Source organism: Colobus angolensis, unplaced genomic scaffold, assembly GCF_000951035.1.
Source record: "Colobus angolensis palliatus isolate OR3802 unplaced genomic scaffold, Cang.pa_1.0 Scaffold303, whole genome shotgun sequence".
NCBI classification, from domain to species: domain Eukaryota; kingdom Metazoa; phylum Chordata; class Mammalia; order Primates; family Cercopithecidae; genus Colobus; species Colobus angolensis.
The window spans coordinates 256,644-265,082 of record NW_012116300.1 but is presented as its reverse complement, the minus strand read 5'-3'; the positions used below and the strand labels follow the sequence as shown (position 1 = coordinate 265,082).

General features: G+C 54.4%; 2 protein-coding genes across 2 annotated transcripts in view; one reads left to right on the top strand and one right to left on the bottom strand.

Moving 5' to 3' along the window:
- Positions 1 to 8,439, bottom strand: part of SLX4 (SLX4 structure-specific endonuclease subunit) — a 69,450-nt gene that overhangs the window by 54,988 nt on the left and 6,023 nt on the right. The gene's annotated exons all lie outside the window — the stretch shown is intronic.
- Positions 4,122 to 8,439, top strand: part of DNASE1 (deoxyribonuclease I) — a 15,434-nt gene continuing 11,116 nt past the window's right edge. The window contains exon 1 of the mRNA XM_011950179.1: positions 4,122 to 4,220. The gene's annotated coding sequence lies outside the window, so the exon portion shown is untranslated. The remainder of the gene's footprint in view (positions 4,221 to 8,439) is intronic.

Genomic DNA, 8,439 nt, shown 5'->3' with positions numbered 1-8,439 from the left:
GAGTGCAGTGGCTCGATCTGGGCTCACTGCAAGCTCCCCCTCCCGGGTTAATGCCATTCTCCTGCCTCAGCCTCCTGAGTAGCAGGGACTACAGATGCCTGCCACCATGCCCGGCTGATTTTTTGTATTTTTAGTAGAGGCAGAGTTTCACCATGTTAGCCCGGCTGGTCTTGAACTCATGACCTCGTGATCCACCCACCTCAGCCTCCCAAAGTGTTGGGATTAACAGATGTGAGCCATTGTACCCAGCTTTTTAAAATATTAACAACAGAGTCAGAGCGTTACTATGTGGCCCAGGCTAGAGTGCAGTGGCTATTCACAAGTGCAATCCCATTACTGATCAGTACAGGAGTTTTGACCTGCTTCATTTCTGATGTGGGCTTATTCACCCCTCCTTAGGCAACCTGGTGGTGCCTAAGGAGGGGAGGTCACCATATTCCAGGGAGGTCACCATTTTGATGCCAAACTTAGTGCAAACACTCAGTCCAAATAGCCCAGAACTCCTGGACTCGAGCTATTCTGCCTCAGCCTCTTAACTGGGTCTATGGGCATGCACCATCATGCCTAGCTCTTGCTGTTATTAGGTTGAACAAACTGTTAACAGTTAAGAGTAAGAAAAGTAGGACGGGCGTGGTGGCTCACGCCTGTAATCCCAGCACTTTGGGAGGCCCAGGCAGGTGGATCGATTGAGCTCAGGAGTTCAAGACCAGCCTGGGCAACATAGCGAGACCCTGTCTCTACAAAAAAATAAATTGTTGGCTGGTGAATTTTGTTGACTTTCTTTGAATGGTGTTGGGTTTGGGTCTGGTATGCAGTTAAGTCCCTTGGAAGCAGCAATCCTTCAGAGGCTTCTGAGCTTTTCAGTGGGTCCGGTGCTGCTTTAATCTGCAGCTGACTTAGCTCTATCACTAAGGGTGATACGCTTCTGTGGAGTCTACCCAATACCCCATGAATTAGGACATCTCTCCACAGTGGCTTGTGGGAACACAGAATATTCCGTGTGAACTCTGGGGATTTTTGGTTTGCTCCTTCCTCAGGATTCTTTTCTGGGCCTTCTCATATAGTTTTTTCTCACCCAGGCACAGCTCTGTTTTCAGCTAAAGACTCCAGGAGACCCTGGGCAGATCCTGGCTCTGCCTCTCTGTGCAGCTGCCTCCTCCCCAGGACTCTGCCCTGCAAATAGCAGCAGCCTTGGCCTCCCTGACCTCTGAACTCTGTCTTCCCAACGCAGAGAGACTGCAGGTTCCGGCTGAGTTTCCCTCCCTGTGCTGCAGTCTGGAACCCGCCTCCTGGCTGTAACTGGTGCAGTCACAGGACGCACTCTCTGGTTTCCCTTCTGTCGGAATCACTGTCCTGCACTGTCTTCCACCAGCTGAAGACAAAAGTATGTTGTCCAGTTTTCCAGGTGTTCAGGGTTCCCTGTTGCTGCATCCTACATGAGTATATAAACAGAACAAACAGAACAGCCTGTCGGGAGCTTGCTGAGGTTTCAGAACAGGTGCTGCTGGCTGAGCTGATGGACATGAGTAACACTCCCCTTCTCCTTTTAGTGACCACAGTGTGAACGGCAACAGCAAGATGGGAAAGGCTTGCTGAGTAAGTGGCACAGCGCCAGCCTGGGTAGCGGCCTCCCCAGCAAGTTGCATGTTACTAGCTTCCTGTGGCTGTCACTGCTGGGCCCAGGCACCTCCGAAGATCAGCGCCTCTTCCGGGGCTCAAGCGAGGGCAGGAGCCCGTCACCCATGAGCTTGCAAGGGCAGAGCCACTGTCCTGTCTCGACGGTTCTACCGTGACTCCAGTGGACTTTGGACAGTGGGGAGCAGGCCCAACAGGGCCACTTGTGTGTGGTAACTCTGGCTTTGGGTAGATCAGGACCACGCTGGACTTCATCCCCAGCCCCCAGGTGCTGTTGCTACTCCTGCGCGAGACCCCATCCACGGCTGCAGCTGTGTGGCGGGGTGGCTGGTGGTGGCCAGCGTGGCCCTGCTGTAGCTCCATGCTGGGGAGGGGCATGGCCCCGATGAGCAGCCACCCCTCCATGTGGGCCACACGGGAGGAGCCTAGGAAGCCACCCTGGCCAGGTGAGTGGACGCATTTATGTGGTGAGAGGTGAGAACCAGTGCCGCTTCCCAGAGCCCTGTGATTCCTGGGGAGGCGGAGGCTTGCAGATGCCTTGCCTGCTCTCCTCCTGGGGTGCTTTCCTGTTCCCAGGGCTGGGCCCTTGGAGGGAGAATGGAGGCAGGGCCTCTGTCTGCCCACACTCGAGGGCCCAGCACAGGCAGGCCCTCTGGGGAGCCCCTCATGACTGGTGGGGAGTCTGGGGCAGGGTGAGGGACGGCACTTTCCACCGATTCCAGGCTTGGGAGGCGTCTGTCCTGAAGGCCACCCCTGCGGGAAGGCCTCTTTTGTGCGACTCCTTCCCCGTGAAATGGCTTCTCCAGACAGTTCAGCCCCACAAGTGCCCTGAGAAAACACAAAGTGCTTTCTGCACGTGTCCTGGTCCCCAAGGAAGAGTTTGGTTACAGAGAAGGTGCCAGCTCATGGCTTCCTGAGGGTGGGGCAGTGGGAGAAATCTCCAGGGGAGCTTGGGGCCCATGGCCTCCCACACCCTGGGTGGGGCTGCCCACTGGGAGGCCCCCATTGCCTTAGTGTCCTGCACCCTGCAGTTCAAGGTGCCTGGGGGCTGGAAGGGGAGCAACGGTCGGGGACCAGTGGTTCATAGGGACCTGGGGAGAACCATGGAACCAGCCTTCTCAGCCATCCCACCCAGGAAAGGAGTGGGCAGAGTTGGAAGAAATACAGCACTGCCTTGGCCTTGGCCTCAGACCCGAGGGTCTGGCTATAGCTGTGGTGGCGGCTGTGTCGTGGGGGCTGCATCATGACCCTGGCAGTGGCCCCAGGACTGTGGACCAGTGCAGACTAGCACGAAGTTCCTGCTGGGCTCGGTGTGGGAGCCCCTCCTGGCCGTGGAGACAGGCCCATGTCAGCCCCCCGGGATCTGTTGCCCAGCAGCTCTCAATCTTTTGCTTGGGGACTCTGTGTCACGTGGAGTCGTTCTGACTTCTCTGCTATCTGGCAGCATCGTCTGCTGAGCCCTGCTCTGACAGGTGCCTTAGTCCACAGACCACCGTGCCCTCCCATGTCACCTGTGGTTACTCCACCATCCTGCCAGGCCATGGGATGTGGAGGCTGAAGAGTCCAAATGGGACAGAAACCTGTCCTCTCACTCCTTCCTCAGAGAGGCTTGTGTTGGGTTCACCCTGAGTAGGGGCAACCAGCAGCTGGAGGGAGTGGAGCTCTTAAACCGGGGGTCCAGAGCAGAAGGCCCCTCTGACACACCTTTCATCCAGCATCTTCTCCATGAGCGCCTGCCACGGCCTAGGCCTTGCTTTCGGTGCTGCCGGCGGAGCCCAGCTCTCGTGGGGCTTGCATCTAACAGGAGAGAGTAACTACAGTGTGAGTGAGATGTGATTCGTGGTGAGGAATAGACACCCCGGGTGGAGATGGAGTGGTGGGACAGCATGTGCTCGCTGAAACTGGATGATACGAAAGAGGCTGTAGCGAAGGGAGGGACAAGCTGTGGAGGAGGCAGAGCGCTGAGGGGAGGGACAGTGTGAAGGCCTGAAACTGTCAACATGAAACAGGCAGTCGTGTCTGCCAATGAGCCCCATGGCCAGCGCTGGACAGGAAGCAGCAGTGATGTGTGGTTCTTGTCAGAAGCCTCTAGGGGAAGGGTAGGGGCCTGTATTGAGGACAGACACCCCCATTCTCTTTGAGGAGTTGTAGGCTGAGCTGGTGGAAGCAATTTCCATGTCCTGGCATGTGCTGTCTTGTTAGGACATCAGACATAACCCTAGAGTTCACTTGAGGACGCAGAGATCTTCTGTCCTAGAGGATGCTTGGCTGGGCAGAGGGAAACGGCCTTGTGTCCCTGGGGCGCTCTCATTGTCCGGCATATCTCTGGATGGGACAGTTATGGCTGGAAGGTGTCCTTGTGGCCTGGGCTAGTTGGACCAGCCTGGCTGGTTATCAGTCCACGTCCTCACCCCCACCCCTTTTCAATAACTCATTCCAGGTCCTGCAGGCTCTGCATCTGGTGTGGAAGAGCTCACGGTAAAGCACTCCTGCCCAGGACCTGAGGAGCCGGCCACTGTTCAGAAGGCCCCAGCTTGAAGGACTAGAGAGCCGCCCAGCAGCACAACACAGGCAAGCTTTCAGAGGTGAGCCCCCCTTCCTGCTCCTGTGCGGGCCCTTCTTCCTGGGGCACTGGCTGGGCAGGATGCTGAGAAGCTGGGCGGGGGCGGCTGCTGAGAGGCAGGGAAGCCAGAGAGCTGCAGGAAATATCCCAGGGCTGGGAGACCAAGATGGGCGCTCGGGGCTGCCGAGGCGGCTGGACCTGAGGGGCCAAGACCCCTGAGCGAAGGAGACAGAGAAGAGAGATGGACATTAGGAACTGGTCTCTCTAGCCGTCTGCTGATAAAGCTGCTTAGGGCAGAGGGGCAGAAAGTGGCTGAAAAGCAGAGTGGGATTTTTGGCAGTTTCGTGGAGTTAGGGAACAGATTGGGGCCTGTCAGGTGGAGAGCCTAAGAAATATCCCACGCTCTCATCTGGGACCAGCCCTGTCTCGCCCAAGACAAGCCACAGCTGGGCTGGTCTTTACAAAGACTGCAGAGGAGCTCAGTGTCAGTGGAGTTCCTGATTCACTGTCTCACTGCTGCCCACCATGGAGGGGGTGGGCTGTCCCTGTCAGGGGACACGTTCAGACCCCCTGCCATTCTGTCACACACAGTCCCTGACACTCAGCTGAAGACCACCAGGTACACTGGGAAAGGGCGCCAGAGGAAGAAAGGTGATGGGCCCACAGGAGACTGAGATGCTGGTTTTTGGACATGGACTTTAGGATATTAATCACATCTATTTTATTTTATTATTATTTTATTTATTTATTTATTTATTGAGATGGAGTCTTGCTCTGTTGCCCGGGCTGGAGTACAGTGGCGTGATCTTGGCTCACTGCAAGCTCCACCTCCTGGGTTCACGCCATTCTCCAGCCTCAGCCTCCCAAGTAGCTGGGACTATAGGCACCCGCCACCACGCGCGGCTGATTTTTTTGTATTTTTAGTAGAGACGGGGTTTCACCGTGTTAGCCAGGATGGTCTCGATCTCCTGACCTTGTGACCCACCGCCTTGGGCTCCCAAAGTGCTGGGATTACAGGCGTGAGCCCCCGCGCCCAGTCAATCACAGGTATTTTAAAGAATAGAAATGAGATGGATCGTTTCATAGACTTGGAATTCATAAAAAATACAATGGAAGTTCTAAGACAGAAAAGCACAATAACTGAAATTTAAAATTCAGCCAGGTGCAGTAGCTGACACCTGTAATCCTAGCACTTTGGGAGGCTGAGGTGAGGAGTTTGAGATCAGCCTGAGCAACATAGCAAGACCTTGTCTGTACTAATTTTTTTTTTTAATTAGGCCGGGTGCAGTGGCTCACACCTGCAATCCCAGCACTTTGGGAGGCCGAGGCAAGGCAGATCACTTGAGGTCAGGGGTTCAAGACCAGCCTGGCTAACATGGCAAAACCTTGTCTCTACTAAAAATACAAAAATTAGCCAGGCATGGTGGCGGGTGTCTGTAATCCCAGCTACTCAGGATGCTGAGGCAGGATAATCGCTTGAACCTGGGAGGCAGAGGTTGTAGTGAGCCGAGATTGCACCCCTGCACTCTAGCCTGGGCAACAGAGTGAGACTGGGTCTCAAAACCATAAAGATTTTACATAATTAGCCGGGGATGGTGGCACATGCGTGTGGTCCCAGCTACTTGAGAGACTGAGGAGGGAGGATTGCTAGCATCTAGGAGGTGGAGGCTGCAGTGAGTTATGAACGCACCACTGCACTCCAGCCTGGGTGACAGAGCGAGACTCCGTCTCAAAAGAAAAAATTAAAAATCCAGTAGGTGTATTTACCAGCAGATTGGAATCAGCTGAAAAAAGGATTAGTGCTCCAGAAGAAAGGTCAATAGAAAAATAAGTTGTGGGGCTTGGCATGGTAGCTCATGCCTGTAATCCCAGCACTTTGGGAGGCCAAGGCAGGCGGATCAGTTGGGCTTAGGAGTTCGAGACCACCCTGGGCAACATGGCAAGACCCCATCTCTACAAAAAATACAAAAAATTAGCCAGGCCCAGTGGCGCATGCCTGTGGTCCCAGCTTCTTGGGAGGTTGAGATGGGAAGATCACTTGAGCCTGGGAGGCTGCAGTGAGCTGAGATCGTGTCACTGCACTCCAGCCTGGGTGACAGAGTGAGAGACCCTGTCTCATTTCTTTAAAAGAAAAAAAAAATTAAAAAGAAAAAACCTTGCAAATACCACCACAACCAGCTCACTTTACATTGTGTGTCCTTTTCCTGGACTCTTAGGGCGCCCTCCTTTTTCCTTTCTGTGGCCCCTCAGCCTTGGACAGGGAGGGGGCCCTGCTGAGAAGGCCTTTGTACTTGGGAGAGACCGAGGTGGCTTTGGAAGTGGGGAATTGGGCGATTACTTTTCATTGCCATCGTTGTTGGAAACATCAGCACACTGGAGTCCAGTTGCCGTTCGCCTTGTGGCTTTGTTTAAATCCTCATTGGGAGCAGGAGCTCTCATTGTCCTCAGGGACTCAGGCTGTGGGTGTGCTAACCTCCCCGGTGAGAAAGCGGCTTTCTAGACAAACTTCTTTTCATTTGCATCTCCTCAAAGCAGAGTGAAGAAAGCAGCAGCACTGGGAGCGTGTGGGGAGGGACGGGGCAGCCGGCGCAGGCTGAGCCAACATGCCGTGGTTCAGGCCCACACCTCGTGAAAGGCAGAAGGTGAGTGCTGACCTTCCATAGCAGGCCGGGTTGGGGAAGGGGCGGTCTGCTGCCTGCCGAGCGTGACTGTGCAGCTGTTGCGAGTCTTTGTGATTCTGATGTGTGGTGTTCTGAGAAATTTCCCATCCTGGGTTAATGCTTTCTTTATAATGAACAGAAATTAATTCACGAGGGATGGCGCAACCAGGCTGGGGCGCAGGCCAAGGGCAGTGCACTGGGCTGTGATGACTGCATCCTGCTCAGGTTGTGGGACATGGGGTTAAAACATTGTCACGGCAAAGACACTGGCCTTTTACCTGAGTACAGGATAGTAGCCCTTTGTCCTCTAAGATGCTCTGTCCCTGGGGCCAGCAAACACCTCCCAAGGGAGAGGGGAGAAGGAACCCCAAGTGAAGCCAGCCGAGAGCAGGTCGGCCTTGTAGGGTTGTGGGAGCCACTGCACCCCTGGGAGCTTCCAGTCAGCTCAAGCCCAGTGCTCAGAATGTCCAGGTGCCACCTGGATGCCCTGCAGTGTCCACTGTGCTGGGTTCTCAAGGTTTTTCTCTGGGGAGTCTGCGGGGAGCCTGGAGCCCGGAGCTGCTGGGTAGAAGGTGCGCTTGTGGCTCCGCTGTGTGCCGTGGCTGGCTGTGGAGTACCTCCTCTGCTCCAGTAATATTTTCATGGGCAAGAAAGACCACTGCTTTCTTGGCCACCACTTCCTGGAGCTTGTGTTCCTGGAAGTCAGCCATAAATAAGCCGGCCATAAACGAGGGTGAACACACCAGAGCAAAGGAGCCATGCGGGCCAGCAGAGATGAACCTGGGGCCATGGCGGGTGTAGGGGTTGAGTGGGGAGAGGATGTCCTCTGAAAAGGTGACATTTAAGCTGAAACTGGAATGACAAGAGGGCCCCAGCTCTGCAGACAGAGCGGAAGGCTCAGAGCTTGGAATCACATAGGTCACGGTAAGCATTGGATTTCGTGTTAGGGACAATGAAAAACTGGTGACAGATTTTAAGTAGGGGAATAATGAGATCTAATGACACATTTGCAAGATGTTCTGGGAGCCGTGGGGATGGTTGGGACATGTAGCTGGAAGCAGGGCGGCCAAAGGGAGAAGTGGTGATGATGGGTGGTGTGGAGGCTGCAGAATCTGGAGGACGTGCAGACGCAGGGTGTATGGTGGGGGTGGGGCTGGAGGGGGAGCGGGGCCTGGGATGATCTCAGGTATTCTAGCACCTGGATGGTGGTGGGGCCATAGACGTGAGCAGGGAAGGCCAGGGAAGTAATCTGGGGCCATTGCGGCTGCAGCAAGTTTATGATGCCTGATGCGCAACAGACCTGTCCGAGGGGAGATGTCCCAGCCACAGCTACAGTGTGAGACAAAGTCCCTGCTTCAGAGGACAGCAGGGGAGTGTTTCCTGAGCAGGCGTGACCAGACGGTCTTTCTAAGATGGAAACCTGGGCATTTAATTTTTTGTGTGTGGTTTCATTTTTAACATTAACTAATTGTTACCTTATTTTTGGATGCTGCATCAGATCAAGCAGTATTGCTTAAAAAGCTTTTGATTTGTAGAATTTTAAGAAACTAATAATGGGATTTTTTTTTTTTTTTTTTTTTT